At 41.3% G+C, this 20,883-nt stretch overlaps 1 protein-coding gene and 14 non-coding genes across 16 annotated transcripts in view; all 15 read right to left on the bottom strand.

Moving 5' to 3' along the window:
- The window catches only part of klhl36 (kelch-like family member 36), a 215,850-nt gene that overhangs the window by 130,796 nt on the left and 64,171 nt on the right, over positions 1-20,883 (bottom strand). The window lies entirely within an intron of this gene.
- LOC133631682 (U1 spliceosomal RNA) lies at positions 1,903-2,066 on the bottom strand. Its single transcript, XR_009821586.1, has one exon. It is a non-coding gene; the product is annotated as a U1 spliceosomal RNA (small nuclear RNA).
- Positions 2,961-3,151, bottom strand: LOC133631655 (U2 spliceosomal RNA). Its single transcript, XR_009821562.1, has one exon. It is a non-coding gene; the product is annotated as a U2 spliceosomal RNA (small nuclear RNA).
- Positions 4,055-4,218, bottom strand: LOC133631676 (U1 spliceosomal RNA). Its single transcript, XR_009821580.1, has one exon. It is a non-coding gene; the product is annotated as a U1 spliceosomal RNA (small nuclear RNA).
- On the bottom strand, positions 5,116-5,306 carry LOC133631630 (U2 spliceosomal RNA). Its single transcript, XR_009821537.1, has one exon. It is a non-coding gene; the product is annotated as a U2 spliceosomal RNA (small nuclear RNA).
- On the bottom strand, positions 6,210-6,373 carry LOC133631665 (U1 spliceosomal RNA). Its single transcript, XR_009821571.1, has one exon. It is a non-coding gene; the product is annotated as a U1 spliceosomal RNA (small nuclear RNA).
- On the bottom strand, positions 7,268-7,458 carry LOC133631646 (U2 spliceosomal RNA). The gene has a single exon (XR_009821553.1). It is a non-coding gene; the product is annotated as a U2 spliceosomal RNA (small nuclear RNA).
- LOC133631653 (U1 spliceosomal RNA) lies at positions 8,362-8,525 on the bottom strand. Its single transcript, XR_009821560.1, has one exon. It is a non-coding gene; the product is annotated as a U1 spliceosomal RNA (small nuclear RNA).
- On the bottom strand, positions 9,420-9,610 carry LOC133631663 (U2 spliceosomal RNA). Its single transcript, XR_009821569.1, has one exon. It is a non-coding gene; the product is annotated as a U2 spliceosomal RNA (small nuclear RNA).
- LOC133631722 (U1 spliceosomal RNA) lies at positions 10,514-10,677 on the bottom strand. The gene has a single exon (XR_009821624.1). It is a non-coding gene; the product is annotated as a U1 spliceosomal RNA (small nuclear RNA).
- Positions 11,575-11,765, bottom strand: LOC133631629 (U2 spliceosomal RNA). Its single transcript, XR_009821536.1, has one exon. It is a non-coding gene; the product is annotated as a U2 spliceosomal RNA (small nuclear RNA).
- On the bottom strand, positions 12,669-12,832 carry LOC133631721 (U1 spliceosomal RNA). Its single transcript, XR_009821623.1, has one exon. It is a non-coding gene; the product is annotated as a U1 spliceosomal RNA (small nuclear RNA).
- LOC133631628 (U2 spliceosomal RNA) lies at positions 13,730-13,920 on the bottom strand. The gene has a single exon (XR_009821535.1). It is a non-coding gene; the product is annotated as a U2 spliceosomal RNA (small nuclear RNA).
- LOC133631586 (U1 spliceosomal RNA) lies at positions 19,618-19,781 on the bottom strand. The gene has a single exon (XR_009821498.1). It is a non-coding gene; the product is annotated as a U1 spliceosomal RNA (small nuclear RNA).
- LOC133631627 (U2 spliceosomal RNA) lies at positions 20,679-20,869 on the bottom strand. The gene has a single exon (XR_009821534.1). It is a non-coding gene; the product is annotated as a U2 spliceosomal RNA (small nuclear RNA).

Below are 20,883 nucleotides of genomic sequence, written 5' to 3'. Positions count from 1 at the left end.
ACGATAACCATTCATCACATTTTCCCCAGCCGTCATCACATTCTTGTCTGTCACCCTCCTTGGCCATTTTCACCAGCGCACACACACACACAAGCACGTGTAAGCACTCACGCACACACAAGCAAGTGCCTACAGCCCTACGCACACACACACACACACACACGTAAGCACTCTCTCTGCGTTTCACTTTACCATAAAACTTCCAGTTACTTTTTTATTTTATTTTTTATTTTACCTGACGTTTGAGTTCACAACTTTTCGAGTATTGTAAACTCCCTCTTAACCCTTTCAAGGAACGTTCTCTTTTTTTCTTTTTAAACTCTACTTGCTAATTCCATTGTCGACAACAGTGCATTCAATTGATTATTAAACAGTAATGATTCATCACATTTTCCCCAGCCGTCATCACATTCTTTTCTGTCACACTCCTTGGCCATTGTGTCTATTTTTCCTTAATTTTAGCGCACACTAAAGTGTCGCCCGGACCTCACAACCGGGGAATCTTTATTGTATTTATTACAAATGGCCTCCAGCCGTGGAATTTATCATATGGTACAGAAGGGCCTCCTCCCGTACGTTTCTTAATTTTAACGCACACGTTAATGCCGTAGGGAACTCGCAACCAGGGAGTATTTATTGTATTTTACAAATGGCCTCCGACCCATCCTTAATTTGTGTGCACATAAAAATGTCAACAGGGATCTCACAACCGGGGAGTATTTACTGTACCATATGATGGGCATCCAACCCGTTACTCTTTTAGGCGGCGACCAACTACCCAGGGTGAGCCACACCCAACTATTAGTTCACTCGTCAATGAAACTGCCCGTCACGGTAATCGAGACACAATGACGTGAGTTGACCACCTATTTACAATTTTAATGCAATGGCAGGCTCGGCAAAAATGCAATCAATCTATCAAAATCACCATTCTGTGTCTGGGGTACAAAGCAGTGTTTAACTTACAGACTTCTGGGCAGACTCCTAATGCAGATTTTATCTAAAAAGAAAGGTTCTGCTTACCTTGAATTATGTTTTGGCCATGTGAGTCTGTCCAGAAGATTGCAAGAGAAGGTCCAATTGTCAGCGTGTCATCTCGGACGAAGCCCCCAAATTATTGCGTTTGACCAGATGTTCCTCCAAGTGGGATGTAAAACGCTGGTCAGTCCCAAGTTACTTAGATGACACATAAACTGATCTTTAATATACACCAATCACAGAATAGGTATTTATCATATTTTATTGTCAAATATTTGAGAATAGAGACCAGCCTCGAACAACACATCCAAAATGCGTAGCCCCAGTTGATCTGAAAACTTCCCGGAAAGCCCTCTCCTCTTCAGTATCTCCCCCCGCCCTCACTTGTCTCACCTCAAACACATGCTCATTGTCTCTTATCTTGAGTCGGCCTGGGAAGCACAGGAAGGAGGAATTCCTCCTCTCTGCCTTCTACTTCAAGGCCGGCCCAAGTGCGAGCACTTTGTCATGGGATGAAAAGAAAAGCAAAGAGTACAATATGGAACATTAGCTATATGTAATATGACTATGAAAATTAATAAGTAACACAAAATATGGATATATGAAGATATATATATATCTTTCAGTACCTGTACTGATAAAACAACACAGGTTGTGTTGTTGAAAGCATAGCAGCATAGGTGCAAAGTTGTTACCAGTAGGTGGCAGTACAACACCAGCTTTCCGTACACTCGCTGCATGATCAGTCAGGTTGAATTGTTGTTTTGTTTGCAATTCAAAGTCAGTGACAATCTTTAACATTGTAATATGTGCTACTCAACACTAGATGGTGGCAACATTGACATGTGTTCATTTCAATAACAGAACATGTAATTAATCTGAGGACATGATACATTTAGTGTGTATTATCATTAAACAGATGATCAGGGGAGAGCGCGAACGCAGTCCCCCACTACCACAAATTTTGCAGTCGAGATTCCCACATTTGGGGAATTCGTAAGGGTCAGCACAGCCGGAGTGCAATGGCAGAGCCTCACCCTAGGTGAACCACCTTCTTGATCATGGTAACTCCCCTGCCAGGTAAGTATGAGTTGTACATGGCTCACACACACAAGTCATTCACACACACACCATGTTAAGTGATGGGCTCATCGCGTGCACACTAGCAAACACACACACTCAAAAGCCTGCACATGTACAAGAGTCTACTACACAACATTGTTTGATCATTACAATATTATCACTATTTATATTACACTTGAACACAACTATTTGTTCCCATCATGCAATCTACACTACTACGCCTAGCCTGTACTGGAAGGGTCTGGGTGTCCCTGCCTCCCTTTACAGCCACTTCCTGTTTCTTGGTTTGGGACAGTAACACATGTTATACTGTCACCATCTAGTGGTGGGTAGCACACACTACACCGTTTAAGATTTTCACTGACATCAAACTTGAACAACTTTATAATGAAACATAACAAATCACATTTAAATTAGCTTGAAAAAAACAACTAATTCCAATACAAAATATTGGGCAATATCTGAAAAATGCTGTTCACAAACACCTTCCGTCTAATTTGACTTAGTTGGAAATGCTTTGCGAAGAAGAATGGGCAAACATGTCAGTCTTTCGATGTGCAAAACCGGTAGTAACAGACCCAAAGACATGCAACTGTTTGCAACTCTTCCACACCATATGTGTTCAGTTTTCTGTTCGTCTACAACAAACAAAGTCCGGTTTCATCCGTTTAAAGTTTGCATGTTTAAAACTACATGTAAAGAAAGGGACGAGTTTACCTGCAAGTACCCACATCATTCCGGGTGGTAATTGTGTTGTGCACAATGAACATGTACGCAACTATAACCATATTATCTCAGCCTAACACTGTCCACACATTAATGCTGTAGAACTCAGTGACTTGTTGTACTATCAACTGTATTTCAGATATTAATAGTGACATTTTAATTGATTTTGACAAGAGGGGTGCACCGTTTCTGGAGGTACTGCAATACCAGATTGATGCGTGGAGTGGACAGAGCAAGCCCCTATTCCATCTCCCTGATCCAAAAATCAATTTAATATATGGTCCCCGGATAGGGGACGTATCAGATATTAAACTGATAAGAACAGATACTACACTTGATCTTAGCCAAAAGGCCGAGAAGCGATGCCACTAAGTCGTCAGAAGGGAGCATGTCATTCCGGACACAACAACCTAAAGTGACGGTTACACACATTTATTAACCACAACGTCACATATCAACACACCAAACAACAACCATGCACTTTTTGAATGACTGCATTATTTTGAAGGCTGCAAATACTTTTAATGAACGGAAGTGTTTGATCACTCCTGCTTGTCATGGTCACGTGGTACACGTCAGTCCAATAGTAAGCGGCGAAATACATTTTTCAAACATTCGCATCGCCCCAGTCTCATTCAACCAAACAAACAATGCATAGTCTTCAATATAAAATACATAAATGTTGGTGGTTGGTAGAATATTTTAGCAAAAGGTAAAGTAGCTTTGATCAACATTTGACCAATATAATTGTCGAGCCCGCCTCATGACCAAACTACTTCCGGCTTATTTCTTGTGCCATTGAGACAAACGCTTCAGCCACCAAGTGACGTGGAGTGGTAACTACATCACTTAAAACCGGACATGAAGGCAACACATAAAACTTAAGCATTACTTGTAACTAACACGTAATACAATTTATAACAATTACCCATGTAAAATGCTTAGAAATTCTTTATAGTAATTTCTCAGTACCTGTACTGATAAAACAACACAGGTTGTGTTGTTGAAAGCATAGCAGCATAGGTGCAAAGTTGTTACCAGTAGGTGGCAGTACAACACCAGCTTTCCGTACACTCGCTGCATGATCAGTCAGGTTGAATTGTTGTTTTGTTTGCAATTCAAAGTCAGTGACAATCTTTAACATTGTAATATGTGCTACTCAACACTAGATGGTGGCAACATTGACATGTGTTCATTTCAATAACAGAACATGTAATTAATCTGAGGACATGATACATTTAGTGTGTATTATCATTAAACAGATGATCAGGGGAGAGCGCGAACGCAGTCCCCCACTACCACAAATTTTGCAGTCGAGATTCCCACATTTGGGGAATTCGTAAGGGTCAGCACAGCCGGAGTGCAATGGCAGAGCCTCACCCTAGGTGAACCACCTTCTTGATCATGGTAACTCCCCTGCCAGGTAAGTATGAGTTGTACATGGCTCACACACACAAGTCATTCACACACACACCATGTTAAGTGATGGGCTCATCGCGTGCACACTAGCAAACACACACACTCAAAAGCCTGCACATGTACAAGAGTCTACTACACAACATTGTTGGATCATTACAATATTATCACTATTTATATTACACTTGAACACAACTATTTGTTCCCATCATGCAATCTACACTACTACGCCTAGCCTGTACTGGAAGGGTCTGGGTGTCCCTGCCTCCCTTTACAGCCACTTCCTGTTTCTTGGTTTGGGACAGTAACACATGTTATACTGTCACCATCTAGTGGTGGGTAGCACACACTACACCGTTTAAGATTTTCACTGACATCAAACTTGAACAACTTTATAATGAAACATAACAAATCACATTTAAATTAGCTTGAAAAAAACAACTAATTCCAATACAAAATATTGGGCAATATCTGAAAAATGCTGTTCACAAACACCTTCCGTCTAATTTGACTTAGTTGGAAATGCTTTGCGAAGAAGAATGGGCAAACATGTCAGTCTTTCGATGTGCAAAACCGGTAGTAACAGACCCAAAGACATGCAACTGTTTGCAACTCTTCCACACCATATGTGTTCAGTTTTCTGTTCGTCTACAACAAACAAAGTCCGGTTTCATCCGTTTAAAGTTTGCATGTTTAAAACTACATGTAAAGAAAGGGACGACTTTACCTGCAAGTACCCACATCATTCCGGGTGGTAATTGTGTTGTGCACAATGAACATGTACGCAACTATAACCATATTATCTCAGCCTAACACTGTCCACACATTAATGCTGTAGAACTCAGTGACTTGTTGTACTATCAACTGTATTTCAGATATTAATAGTGACATTTTAATTGATTTTGACAAGAGAGGAGGTGCACCGTTTCTGGAGGTACTGCAATACCAGATCGATGCGTGGAGTGGACAGAGCAAGCCCCTATTCCATCTCCCTGATCCAAAAATCAATTTAATATATGGTCCCCGGATAGGGGACGTATCAGATATTAAACTGATAAGAACAGATACTACACTTGATCTTAGCCAAAAGGCCGAGAAGCGATGCCACTAAGTCGTCAGAAGGGAGCATGTCATTCCGGACACAATAACCTAAAGTGACGGTTACACACATTTATTAACCACAACGTCACATATCAACACACCAAACAACAACCATGCACTTTTTGAATGACTGCATTATTTTGAAGGCTGCAAATACTTTTAATGAACGGAAGTGTTTGATCACTCCTGCTTGTCATGGTCACGTGGTACACGTCAGTCCAATAGTAAGCGGCGAAATACATTTTTCAAACATTCGCATCGCCCCAGTCTCATTCAACCAAACAAACAATGCATAGTCTTCAATATAAAATACATAAATGTTGGTGGTTGGTAGAATATTTTAGCAAAAGGTAAAGTAGCTTTGATCAACATTTGACCAATATAATTGTCGAGCCCGCCTCATGACCAAACTACTTCCGGCTTATTTCTTGTGCCATTGAGACAAACGCTTCCGCCACCAAGTGACGTGGAGTGGTAACTACATCACTTAAAACCGGACATGAAGGCAACACATAAAACTTAAGCATTACTTGTAACTAACACGTAATACAATTTATAACAATTACCCATGTAAAATGCTTAGAAATTCTTTATAGTAATTTCTCAGTACCTGTACTGATAAAACAACACAGGTTGTGTTGTTGAAAGCATAGCAGCATAGGTGCAAAGTTGTTACCAGTAGGTGGCAGTACAACACCAGCTTTCCGTACACTCGCTGCATGATCAGTCAGGTTGAATTGTTGTTTTGTTTGCAATTCAAAGTCAGTGACAATCTTTAACATTGTAATATGTGCTACTCAACACTAGATGGTGGCAACATTGACATGTGTTCATTTCAATAACAGAACATGTAATTAATCTGAGGACATGATACATTTAGTGTGTATTATCATTAAACAGATGATCAGGGGAGAGCGCGAACGCAGTCCCCCACTACCACAAATTTTGCAGTCGAGATTCCCACATTTGGGGAATTCGTAAGGGTCAGCACAGCCGGAGTGCAATGGCAGAGCCTCACCCTAGGTGAACCACCTTCTTGATCATGGTAACTCCCCTGCCAGGTAAGTATGAGTTGTACATGGCTCACACACACAAGTCATTCACACACACACCATGTTAAGTGATGGGCTCATCGCGTGCACACTAGCAAACACACACACTCAAAAGCCTGCACATGTACAAGAGTCTACTACACAACATTGTTTGATCATTACAATATTATCACTATTTATATTACACTTGAACACAACTATTTGTTCCCATCATGCAATCTACACTACTACGCCTAGCCTGTACTGGAAGGGTCTGGGTGTCCCTGCCTCCCTTTACAGCCACTTCCTGTTTCTTGGTTTGGGACAGTAACACATGTTATACTGTCACCATCTAGTGGTGGGTAGCACACACTACACCGTTTAAGATTTTCACTGACATCAAACTTGAACAACTTTATAATGAAACATAACAAATCACATTTAAATTAGCTTGAAAAAAACAACTAATTCCAATACAAAATATTGGGCAATATCTGAAAAATGCTGTTCACAAACACCTTCCGTCTAATTTGACTTAGTTGGAAATGCTTTGCGAAGAAGAATGGGCAAACATGTCAGTCTTTCGATGTGCAAAACCGGTAGTAACAGACCCAAAGACATGCAACTGTTTGCAACTCTTCCACACCATATGTGTTCAGTTTTCTGTTCGTCTACAACAAACAAAGTCCGGTTTCATCCGTTTAAAGTTTGCATGTTTAAAACTACATGTAAAGAAAGGGACGAGTTTACCTGCAAGTACCCACATCATTCCGGGTGGTAATTGTGTTGTGCACAATGAACATGTACGCAACTATAACCATATTATCTCAGCCTAACGCTGTCCACACATTAATGCTGTAGAACTCAGTGACTTGTTGTACTATCAACTGTATTTCAGATATTAATAGTGACATTTTAATTGATTTTGACAAGAGGGGTGCACCGTTTCTGGAGGTACTGCAATACCAGATCGATGCGTGGAGTGGACAGAGCAAGCCCCTATTCCATCCCCCTGATCCAAAAATCAATTTAATATATGGTCCCCGGATAGGGGACGTATCAGATATTAAACTGATAAGAACAGATACTACACTTGATCTTAGCCAAAAGGCCGAGAAGCGATGCCACTAAGTCGTCAGAAGGGAGCATGTCATTCCGGACACAATAACCTAAAGTGACGGTTACACACATTTATTAACCACAACGTCACATATCAACACACCAAACAACAACCATGCACTTTTTGAATGACTGCATTATTTTGAAGGCTGCAAATACTTTTAATGAACGGAAGTGTTTGATCACTCCTGCTTGTCATGGTCACGTGGTACACGTCAGTCCAATAGTAAGCGGCGAAATACATTTTTCAAACATTCGCATCGCCCCAGTCTCATTCAACCAAACAAACAATGCATAGTCTTCAATATAAAATACATAAATGTTGGTGGTTGGTAGAATATTTTAGCAAAAGGTAAAGTAGCTTTGATCAACATTTGACCAATATAATTGTCGAGCCCGCCTCATGACCAAACTACTTCCGGCTTATTTCTTGTGCCATTGAGACAAACGCTTCCGCCACCAAGTGACGTGGAGTGGTAACTACATCACTTAAAACCGGACATGAAGGCAACACATAAAACTTAAGCATTACTTGTAACTAACACGTAATACAATTTATAACAATTACCCATGTAAAATGCTTAGAAATTCTTTATAGTAATTTCTCAGTACCTGTACTGATAAAACAACACAGGTTGTGTTGTTGAAAGCATAGCAGCATAGGTGCAAAGTTGTTACCAGTAGGTGGCAGTACAACACCAGCTTTCCGTACACTCGCTGCATGATCAGTCAGGTTGAATTGTTGTTTTGTTTGCAATTCAAAGTCAGTGACAATCTTTAACATTGTAATATGTGCTACTCAACACTAGATGGTGGCAACATTGACATGTGTTCATTTCAATAACAGAACATGTAATTAATCTGAGGACATGATACATTTAGTGTGTATTATCATTAAACAGATGATCAGGGGAGAGCGCGAACGCAGTCCCCCACTACCACAAATTTTGCAGTCGAGATTCCCACATTTGGGGAATTCGTAAGGGTCAGCACAGCCGGAGTGCAATGGCAGAGCCTCACCCTAGGTGAACCACCTTCTTGATCATGGTAACTCCCCTGCCAGGTAAGTATGAGTTGTACATGGCTCACACACACAAGTCATTCACACACACACCATGTTAAGTGATGGGCTCATCGCGTGCACACTAGCAAACACACACACTCAAAAGCCTGCACATGTACAAGAGTCTACTACACAACATTGTTTGATCATTACAATATTATCACTATTTATATTACACTTGAACACAACTATTTGTTCCCATCATGCAATCTACACTACTACGCCTAGCCTGTACTGGAAGGGTCTGGGTGTCCCTGCCTCCCTTTACAGCCACTTCCTGTTTCTTGGTTTGGGACAGTAACACATGTTATACTGTCACCATCTAGTGGTGGGTAGCACACACTACACCGTTTAAGATTTTCACTGACATCAAACTTGAACAACTTTATAATGAAACATAACAAATCACATTTAAATTAGCTTGAAAAAAACAACTAATTCCAATACAAAATATTGGGCAATATCTGAAAAATGCTGTTCACAAACACCTTCCGTCTAATTTGACTTAGTTGGAAATGCTTTGCGAAGAAGAATGGGCAAACATGTCAGTCTTTCGATGTGCAAAACCGGTAGTAACAGACCCAAAGACATGCAACTGTTTGCAACTCTTCCACACCATATGTGTTCAGTTTTCTGTTCGTCTACAACAAACAAAGTCCGGTTTCATCCGTTTAAAGTTTGCATGTTTAAAACTACATGTAAAGAAAGGGACGAGTTTACCTGCAAGTACCCACATCATTCTGGGTGGTAATTGTGTTGTGCACAATGAACATGTACGCAACTATAACCATATTATCTCAGCCTAACACTGTCCACACATTAATGCTGTAGAACTCAGTGACTTGTTGTACTATCAACTGTATTTCAGATATTAATAGTGACATTTTAATTGATTTTGACAAGAGGGGTGCACCGTTTCTGGAGGTACTGCAATACCAGATTGATGCGTGGAGTGGACAGAGCAAGCCCCTATTCCATCTCCCTGATCCAAAAATCAATTTAATATATGGTCCCCGGATAGGGGACGTATCAGATATTAAGCTGATAAGAACAGATACTACACTTGATCTTAGCCAAAAGGCCGAGAAGCGATGCCACTAAGTCGTCAGAAGGGAGCATGTCATTCCGGACACAACAACCTAAAGTGACGGTTACACACATTTATTAACCACAACGTCACATATCAACACACCAAACAACAACCATGCACTTTTTGAATGACTGCATTATTTTGAAGGCTGCAAATACTTTTAATGAACGGAAGTGTTTGATCACTCCTGCTTGTCATGGTCACGTGGTACACGTCAGTCCAATAGTAAGCGGCGAAATACATTTTTCAAACATTCGCATCGCCCCAGTCTCATTCAACCAAACAAACAATGCATAGTCTTCAATATAAAATACATAAATGTTGGTGGTTGGTAGAATATTTTAGCAAAAGGTAAAGTAGCTTTGATCAACATTTGACCAATATAATTGTCGAGCCCGCCTCATGACCAAACTACTTCCGGCTTATTTCTTGTGCCATTGAGACAAACGCTTCAGCCACCAAGTGACGTGGAGTGGTAACTACATCACTTAAAACCGGACATGAAGGCAACACATAAAACTTAAGCATTACTTGTAACTAACACGTAATACAATTTATAACAATTACCCATGTAAAATGCTTAGAAATTCTTTATAGTAATTTCTCAGTACCTGTACTGATAAAACAACACAGGTTGTGTTGTTGAAAGCATAGCAGCATAGGTGCAAAGTTGTTACCAGTAGGTGGCAGTACAACACCAGCTTTCCGTACACTCGCTGCATGATCAGTCAGGTTGAATTGTTGTTTTGTTTGCAATTCAAAGTCAGTGACAATCTTTAACATTGTAATATGTGCTACTCAACACTAGATGGTGGCAACATTGACATGTGTTCATTTCAATAACAGAACATGTAATTAATCTGAGGACATGATACATTTAGTGTGTATTATCATTAAATAGATGATCAGGGGAGAGCGCGAACGCAGTCCCCCACTACCACAAATTTTGCAGTCAAGATTCCCACATTTGGGGAATTCGTAAGGGTCAGCACAGCCGGAGTGCAATGGCAGAGCCTCACCCTAGGTGAACCACCTTCTTGATCATGGTAACTCCCCTGCCAGGTAAGTATGAGTTGTACATGGCTCACACACACAAGTCATTCACACACACACCATGTTAAGTGATGGGCTCATCGCGTGCACACTAGCAAACACACACACTCAAAAGCCTGCACATGTACAAGAGTCTACTACACAACATTGTTGGATCATTACAATATTATCACTATTTATATTACACTTGAACACAACTATTTGTTCCCATCATGCAATCTACACTACTACGCCTAGCCTGTACTGGAAGGGTCTGGGTGTCCCTGCCTCCCTTTACAGCCACTTCCTGTTTCTTGGTTTGGGACAGTAACACATGTTATACTGTCACCATCTAGTGGTGGGTAGCACACACTACACCGTTTAAGATTTTCACTGACATCAAACTTGAACAACTTTATAATGAAACATAACAAATCACATTTAAATTAGCTTGAAAAAAACAACTAATTCCAATACAAAATATTGGGCAATATCTGAAAAATGCTGTTCACAAACACCTTCCGTCTAATTTGACTTAGTTGGAAATGCTTTGCGAAGAAGAATGGGCAAACATGTCAGTCTTTCGATGTGCAAAACCGGTAGTAACAGACCCAAAGACATGCAACTGTTTGCAACTCTTCCACACCATATGTGTTCAGTTTTCTGTTCGTCTACAACAAACAAAGTCCGGTTTCATCCGTTTAAAGTTTGCATGTTTAAAACTACATGTAAAGAAAGGGACGACTTTACCTGCAAGTACCCACATCATTCCGGGTGGTAATTGTGTTGTGCACAATGAACATGTACGCAACTATAACCATATTATCTCAGCCTAACACTGTCCACACATTAATGCTGTAGAACTCAGTGACTTGTTGTACTATCAACTGTATTTAAGATATTAATAGTGACATTTTAATTGATTTTGACAAGAGAGGAGGTGCACCGTTTCTGGAGGTACTGCAATACCAGATCGATGCGTGGAGTGGACAGAGCAAGCCCCTATTCCATCTCCCTGATCCAAAAATCAATTTAATATATGGTCCCCGGATAGGGGACGTATCAGATATTAAACTGATAAGAACAGATACTACACTTGATCTTAGCCAAAAGGCCGAGAAGCGATGCCACTAAGTCGTCAGAAGGGAGCATGTCATTCCGGACACAACAACCTAAAGTGACGGTTACACACATTTATTAACCACAACGTCACATATCAACACACCAAACAACAACCATGCACTTTTTGAATGACTGCATTATTTTGAAGGCTGCAAATACTTTTAATGAACGGAAGTGTTTGATCACTCCTGCTTGTCATGGTCACGTGGTACACGTCAGTCCAATAGTAAGCGGCGAAATACATTTTTCAAACATTCGCATCGCCCCAGTCTCATTCAACCAAACAAACAATGCATAGTCTTCAATATAAAATACATAAATGTTGGTGGTTGGTAGAATATTTTAGCAAAAGGTAAAGTAGCTTTGATCAACATTTGACCAATATAATTGTCGAGCCCGCCTCATGACCAAACTACTTCCAGCTTATTTCTTGTGCCATTGAGACAAACGCTTCAGCCACCAAGTGACGTGGAGTGGTAACTACATCACTTAAAACCGGACATGAAGGCAACACATAAAACTTAAGCATTACTTGTAACTAACACGTAATACAATTTATAACAATTACCCATGTAAAATGCTTAGAAATTCTTTATAGTAATTTCTCAGTACCTGTACTGATAAAACAACACAGGTTGTGTTGTTGAAAGCATAGCAGCATAGGTGCAAAGTTGTTACCAGTAGGTGGCAGTACAACACCAGCTTTCCGTACACTCGCTGCATGATCAGTCAGGTTGAATTGTTGTTTTGTTTGCAATTCAAAGTCAGTGACAATCTTTAACATTGTAATATGTGCTACTCAACACTAGATGGTGGCAACATTGACATGTGTTCATTTCAATAACAGAACATGTAATTAATCTGAGGACATGATACATTTAGTGTGTATTATCATTAAATAGATGATCAGGGGAGAGCGCGAACGCAGTCCCCCACTACCACAAATTTTGCAGTCAAGATTCCCACATTTGGGGAATTCGTAAGGGTCAGCACAGCCGGAGTGCAATGGCAGAGCCTCACCCTAGGTGAACCACCTTCTTGATCATGGTAACTCCCCTGCCAGGTAAGTATGAGTTGTACATGGCTCACACACACAAGTCATTCACACACACACCATGTTAAGTGATGGGCTCATCGCGTGCACACTAGCAAACACACACACTCAAAAGCCTGCACATGTACAAGAGTCTACTACACAACATTGTTGGATCATTACAATATTATCACTATTTATATTACACTTGAACACAACTATTTGTTCCCATCATGCAATCTACACTACTACGCCTAGCCTGTACTGGAAGGGTCTGGGTGTCCCTGCCTCCCTTTACAGCCACTTCCTGTTTCTTGGTTTGGGACAGTAACACATGTTATACTGTCACCATCTAGTGGTGGGTAGCACACACTACACCGTTTAAGATTTTCACTGACATCAAACTTGAACAACTTTATAATGAAACATAACAAATCACATTTAAATTAGCTTGAAAAAAACAACTAATTCCAATACAAAATATTGGGCAATATCTGAAAAATGCTGTTCACAAACACCTTCCGTCTAATTTGACTTAGTTGGAAATGCTTTGCGAAGAAGAATGGGCAAACATGTCAGTCTTTCGATGTGCAAAACCGGTAGTAACAGACCCAAAGACATGCAACTGTTTGCAACTCTTCCACACCATATGTGTTCAGTTTTCTGTTCGTCTACAACAAACAAAGTCCGGTTTCATCCGTTTAAAGTTTGCATGTTTAAAACTACATGTAAAGAAAGGGACGACTTTACCTGCAAGTACCCACATCATTCCGGGTGGTAATTGTGTTGTGCACAATGAACATGTACGCAACTATAACCATATTATCTCAGCCTAACACTGTCCACACATTAATGCTGTAGAACTCAGTGACTTGTTGTACTATCAACTGTATTTCAGATATTAATAGTGACATTTTAATTGATTTTGACAAGAGAGGAGGTGCACCGTTTCTGGAGGTACTGCAATACCAGATCGATGCGTGGAGTGGACAGAGCAAGCCCCTATTCCATCTCCCTGATCCAAAAATCAATTTAATATATGGTCCCCGGATAGGGGACGTATCAGATATTAAACTGATAAGAACAGATACTACACTTGATCTTAGCCAAAAGGCCGAGAAGCGATGCCACTAAGTCGTCAGAAGGGAGCATGTCATTCCGGACACAACAACCTAAAGTGACGGTTACACACATTTATTAACCACAACGTCACATATCAACACACCAAACAACAACCATAAGCTTTTTGAATGACTGCATTATTTTGAAGGCTGCAAATACTTTTAATGAACGGAAGTGTTTGATCACTCCTGCTTGTCATGGTCACGTGGTACACGTCAGTCCAATAGTAAGCGGCGAAATACATTTTTCAAACATTCGCATCGCCCCAGTCTCATTCAACCAAACAAACAATGCATAGTCTTCAATATAAAATACATAAATGTTGGTGGTTGGTAGAATATTTTAGCAAAAGGTAAAGTAGCTCACCGTGCGTGACTGCTCGCCGTCTGTTCGCTGTTGCGAAAAAGCTAAGTAGCGCTCTATCTGTGTGCTTTTAATTGTTCTACAGCTTTCTTTATCACTTCTCAAACATTTTTAGTGGTACTATTTAACTTGCAAATCACCCGATCTCTGTCCCACCACCCTTTCCTCAGCTAGCCAGCTGCTAAGCTAGCGCGGAGAAAGGCAGCGCCGGTCAGTAAGAAGCTACTCCTACAGACCGCGACCACTTCCCTGAGGACAGCAGGAACTTCACTCGGTGACAGAAAACACTGTGAGTAATGGCTTCCTGTGCGTCTTGCACCATACTCACGGAGAGGTTGGCTCTGCTAGAGGGCCGTGTCCGCCAGTTAGAGCAGAGTAATGTCGTAACTTTAGATGTTGCGGACACATCTGCTAGCGTTAGCTGTAGCGAGCTAACTAGCCCAGCTTGTAGCAGTCCTAAGCGGCCTACAAGCTACGGTGTACCGGTTGAGACGCATAATAGATTTAGCTCTTTAGCTAGTCCTACACCCCAGTCTACCGGGCACCACACCTTAGTTATAGGGGACTCCATCACCCGAAACATAAAGCTTAGCAAACCAGCCACAATAAAGTGTATCCCCGGGGCCAGAGCACCTGACATTGAAGCTAATCTTAGGGAGCTAACTCGCAACAGGCCTAGTAAACACGTACGACAGGCTAATCGCACCACTAATTATGCGAATATAGTTGTACACGTTGGCTCCAATGACACTAGAATGAGACAGTCAGAGATTACAAAGAGAAACATAGCCAGGACTTGTGATCTCGCCAGAAAGATGTCCAGGCATCGAGTAATTGTCTCTGGCCCCCTGCCTGCGAGAGGCAATGATGAGAGATATAGCAGATTAGTCTCGCTTAACAAGTGGTTGGCTAGCTACTGTAGGACGCAGGGACTAACGTTTATTGATAACTGGCCCTCTTTCTGGGGCAAACCAGGCTTGCTGATGAGAGACGGCCTTCACCCTAACCAGGAAGGCGCCATCATCCTGTCTAGAAACATAGACTACTATTTAAGTCTCACTTGACTGACTACACTAGAGCAAGCCCGGTCACAGGCAATTACAATGTCTGTTAGTCCGGGTGAGGAGTCAGTTAAGCTAGAACTAGCCAGCGCCAGGCTGGATAATCCATGTACGCATAGCAATTCTCTTAGAATAATACACAATTCACATAATGTTTTTTCTGTTGTGTCTGTGTCAGAGGTGGACATGCATTCTACTGAGGTGGCAAATTATGATATGTCCAGTCTATTGCAGCACCAAGCAAACAATCGGAAAATTCCCGTCATATCAATTCCTAGATATGGTCGAAACTATTTAAAGTGCACTACGCATAATAAACGCAACATTGTTAATATTGCCACTACGGATAATCTTAACAAAAACTCGTCAAAACAGCCCAATACCTATAATATGGGCTTTTTAAACATAAGATCATTGTCTCCCAAGGCGTTATTGGTTAATGAGGTCATTAGAGACAACAATCTTAACGTCATTGGTCTTAGCGAAACCTGGCTCAAACCGGACGAATTTTTTGCGCTCAATGAGGCATCTCCTCCTAACTATACGAATGCGCATGTTGCCCGCCCTCTTAAAAGGGGAGGGGGTGTCGCACTAATATACAATGAAAATTTCAACCTTACCCCTAACCTAAATAATAAATATAAATCGTTTGAGGTGCTTACTATGAGGTCCGTCACACCGCTACCTCTCGACCTGGCTGTTATCTACCGCCCCCCTGGGCCCTATTCGGACTTTATCAATGAATTCTCAGAGTTCGTTGCTGATCTAGTGACGCACGCCGACAATATAATCATAATGGGGGACTTTAATATCCATATGAATACCCCATCGGACCCTCAGTGCGTGGCGCTCCAAACCATAATTGATAGCTGTGGTCTTACACAAATAATACATGAACCCACGCATCGCAACGGTAATACAATAGATCTAGTGCTTGTCAGGGGTGTCACCACCTCCAAAGTTATGATACTTCCATATACTAAAGTAATGTCCGATCATTACCTTATAAAATTTGAAGTTTTGACTCTTTGTCAACAAGCTAATAATAATAATAACTGCTATAGCGGCCGCAACATTAATGCTGCCACAACGATGACTCTTGCTGACCTACTGCCTTCGGTAATAGCACCATTCCCAAATTATGTCGGCTCTATTGATAAACTCACTAACAACTTTGACGATGCCTTGCGCGAAATTATTGATAGTATAGCACCGCTAAAGCAAAAAAGGGCCCCTAAAAGGCGCACCCCATGGTTTACAGAAGAAATTAGAGCTCATAAATTATCATGTAGAAAACTGGAACGCAAATGGCGCGCGACTAAACTTGAGGTTTTCCATCAAGCATGGAGTGATAGTTTAATAACTTATAAACGCATGCTTACCTTAGCTAAAGCTAAATACTACTCAAATCTCATCCGCCTCAACAAAAACGATCCTAAATTTCTGTTTAGTACAGTAGCATCGCTAACCCAACAAGGGACTCCTCCCAGTAGCTCCACCCACTCGGCAGATGATTTTATGAATTTCTTTAATAAGAAAATTGAACTCATTAGAAAGGAGATTAAAGACAACGCATCCCAGCTACAACTGGGTTCTATTAACACAAATACGACTGTATATACGACGGACACTGCCCTCCAAAATAGTCTCTCTATTTTTGATGAAATAACATTAGAGGAATTATTACAGCGTGTAAGTGGGATAAAACAAACAACATGTTTACTTGACCCACTTCCTGGGAAACTTATCAAGGAACTGTTTGTATTATTAGGTCCATCAGTGTTAAATATTATAAACTTATCACTTTCCTCCGGCACTGTTCCCCTAGCATTCAAAAAAGCGGTTATTCATCCTCTGCTCAAAAGACCTAACCTCGATCCTGACCTCATGGTAAACTACCGACCGGTCTCCCACCTTCCGTTTATTTCCAAAATTCTCGAAAAAACTGTTGCACAGCAGCTAAATGAACACTTAGCGACTAACAATCTCTGTGAACCTTTTCAATCCGGTTTCAGGGCAAATCACTCTACGGAGACAGCCCTCGCAAAAATGACTAATGATCTATTGCTAACGATGGATTCTGATGCGTCATCTATGTTGCTGCTTCTTGATCTTAGCGCCGCTTTCGATACCGTCGATCATAATATTTTATTAGAGCGTATCAAAACACGTATTGGTATGTCAGACTTAGCCTTGTCTTGGTTTAACTCTTATCTTACTGACAGGATGCAGTGCGTCTCCCATAACAATGTGACCTCGGACTATGTCAAGGTAACGTGCGGAGTTCCCCAGGGTTCGGTTCTTGGCCCTGCACTCTTTAGTATTTACATGCTGCCGCTGGGTGACATCATACGCAAGTACGGTGTTAGCTTTCACTGTTATGCTGATGACACTCAACTCTACATGCCCCTAAAGCTGACCAACACGCCGGACTGTAGTCAGCTGGAGGCGTGTCTTAATGAAATTAAACAATGGATGTCCGCTAACTTTTTGCAACTCAACGCTAAGAAAACGGAAATGCTGATTATCGGTCCTGCTAGACACCAACATCTATTTAATAATACCACCTTAACATTTGACAACCAAACAATTAAACAAGGAGACTCGGTAAAGAATCTGGGTATTATCTTCGACCCAACTCTCTCGTTTGAGTCACACATTAAGAGTGTTACTAAAACGGCCTTCTTTCATCTCCGTAATATCGCTAAAATTCGTTCCATCTTGTCCACTAGCGACGCTGAGATCATTATTCATGCGTTCGTTACGTCTCGTCTCGATTACTGTAACGTATTATTTTCGGGTCTCCCTATGTCTAGCATTAAAAGATTACAGTTGGTACAAAATGCGGCTGCAAGGCTTTTGACAAAAACAAGAAAGTTTGATCATATTACGCCTATACTGGCTCACTTGCACTGGCTTCCTGTGCACTTAAGATGCGACTTTAAGGTTTTACTACTTACGTATAAAATATTACACGGTTTAGCTCCAGCCTATCTCGCCGATTGTATTGTACCATATGTCCCGACAAGAAATCTGCGTTCAAAGAACTCCGGCTTATTAGTGATTCCCAGAGCCAAAAAAAAGTCTGCGGGCTATAGAGCGTTTTCTATTCGGGCTCCAGTACTCTGGAATGCCCTCCCGGTAACAGTTAGAGATGCTACCTCAGTAGAAGCATTTAAGTCCCATCTTAAAACTCATTTGTATAATCTAGCCTTTAAATAGACCCCCCCTTTTTTAGACCAGTTGATCTGCCGTTTCTTTTCTTCTCTCCTCTTCTCCCCTGTCCCTTGCGAGGGGGAGTCGCATAGGTCCGGTGGCCATGGATGAAGTGCTGGCTGTCCAGAGCCGGGACCCCGGGTGGACCACTAGCCTGTGCATCGGTTGGGGACATCTCTGCGCTGCTGACCCGTCTCCGCTCGGGATGGTTTCCTGTTGGCCCCGCTGTGGACTGGACTCCCGCTGATGTGTTGGATCCACTGTGGACTGGACTTTCACAATGTTATGTCAGACCCACTCGACATCCGTTGCTTTCGGTCTCCCCTAGAGGGGGGGGGTTACCCACATATGCGGTCCTCTCCAAGGTTTCTCATAGTCATTCACCGACGTCCCACTGGGGTGAGTTTTTCCTTGCCCGTATGTGGGCTCTGTACCGAGGATGTCGTTGTGGCTTGTACAGCCCTTTGAGACACTTGTGATTTAGGGCTATATAAATAAACATTGATTGATTGATTGATTGATCAACATTTGACCAATATAATTGTCGAGCCCGCCTCATGACCAAACTACTTCCAGCTTATTTCTTGTGCCATTGAGACAAACGCTTCAGCCACCAAGTGACGTGGAGTGGTAACTACATCACTTAAAACCGGACATGAAGGCAACACATAAAACTTAAGCATTACTTGTAACTAACACGTAATACAATTTATAACAATTACCCATGTAAAATGCTTAGAAATTCTTTATAGTAATTTCTCAGTACCTGTACTGATAAAACAACACAGGTTGTGTTGTTGAAAGCATAGCAGCATAGGTGCAAAGTTGTTACCAGTAGGTGGCAGTACAACACCAGCTTTCCGTACACTCGCTGCATGATCAGTCAGGTTGAATTGTTGTTTTGTTTGCAATTCAAAGTCAGTGACAATCTTTAACATTGTAATATGTGCTACTCAACACTAGATGGTGGCAACATTGACATGTGTTCATTTCAATAACAGAACATGTAATTAATCTGAGGACATGATACATTTAGTGTGTATTATCATTAAACAGATGATCAGGGGAGAGCGCGAACGCAGTCCCCCACTACCACAAATTTTGCAGTCGAGATTCCCACATTTGGGGAATTCGTAAGGGTCAGCACAGCCGGAGAGCAATGGCAGAGCCTCAACCTAGGTGAACCACCTTCTTGATCATGGTAACTCCCCTGCCAGGTAAGTATGAGTTGTACATGGCTCACACACACAAGTCATTCACACACACACCATGTTAAGTGATGGGCTCATCGCGTGCACACTAGCAAACACACACACTCAAAAGCCTGCACATGTACAAGAGTCTACTACACAACATTGTTGGATCATTACAATATTATCACTATTTATATTACACTTGAACACAACTATTTGTTCCCATCATGCAATCTACACTAATACGCCTAGCCTGTACTGGAAGGGTCTGGGTGTCCCTGCTTCCCTTTACAGCCACTTCCTGTTTCTTTGTTTGGGACAGTAACACATGTTATACTGTCACCATCTAGTGGTGGGTAGCACACACTACACCGTTTAAGATTTTTACTGACATCAAACTTGAACAACTTTATAATGAAACATAACAAATCACATTTAAATTAGCTTGAAAAAAACAACTAATTCCAATACAAAATATTGGGCAATATCTGAAAAATGCTGTTCACAAACACCTTCCGTCTAATTTGACTTAGTTGGAAATGCTTTGCGAAGAAGAATGGGCAAACATGTCAGTCTTTCGATGTGCAAAACCGGTAGTAACAGACCCAAAGACATGCAACTGTTTGCAACTCTTCCACACCATATGTGTTCAGTTTTCTGTTCGTCTACAACAAACAAAGTCCGGTTTCATCCGTTTAAAGTTTGCATGTTTAAAACTACATGTAAAGAAAGGGACGAGTTTACCTGCAAGTACCCACATCATTCCGGGTGGTAATTGTGTTGTGCACAATGAACATGTACGCAACTATAACCATATTATCTCAGCCTAACACTGTCCACACATTAATGCTGTAGAACTCAGTGACTTGTTGTACTATCAACTGTATTTCAGATATTAATAGTGACATTTTAATTGATTTTGACAAGAGAGGAGGTGCACCGTTTCTGGAGGTACTGCAATACCAGATCGATGCGTGGAGTGGACAGAGCAAGCCCCTATTCCATCTCCCTGATCCAAAAATCAATTTAATATATGGTCCCCGGATAGGGGACGTATCAGATATTAAACTGATAAGAACAGATACTACACTTGATCTTAGCCAAAAGGCCGAGAAGCGATGCCACTAAGTCGTC

The sequence above is a fragment of the Entelurus aequoreus genome, linkage group LG16, assembly GCF_033978785.1.
Source record: "Entelurus aequoreus isolate RoL-2023_Sb linkage group LG16, RoL_Eaeq_v1.1, whole genome shotgun sequence".
NCBI lineage: Eukaryota > Metazoa > Chordata > Actinopteri > Syngnathiformes > Syngnathidae > Entelurus > Entelurus aequoreus.
The sequence above is the reverse complement of the archived record's forward strand: the minus strand, read 5'-3'. Positions and strand labels throughout refer to the sequence as shown.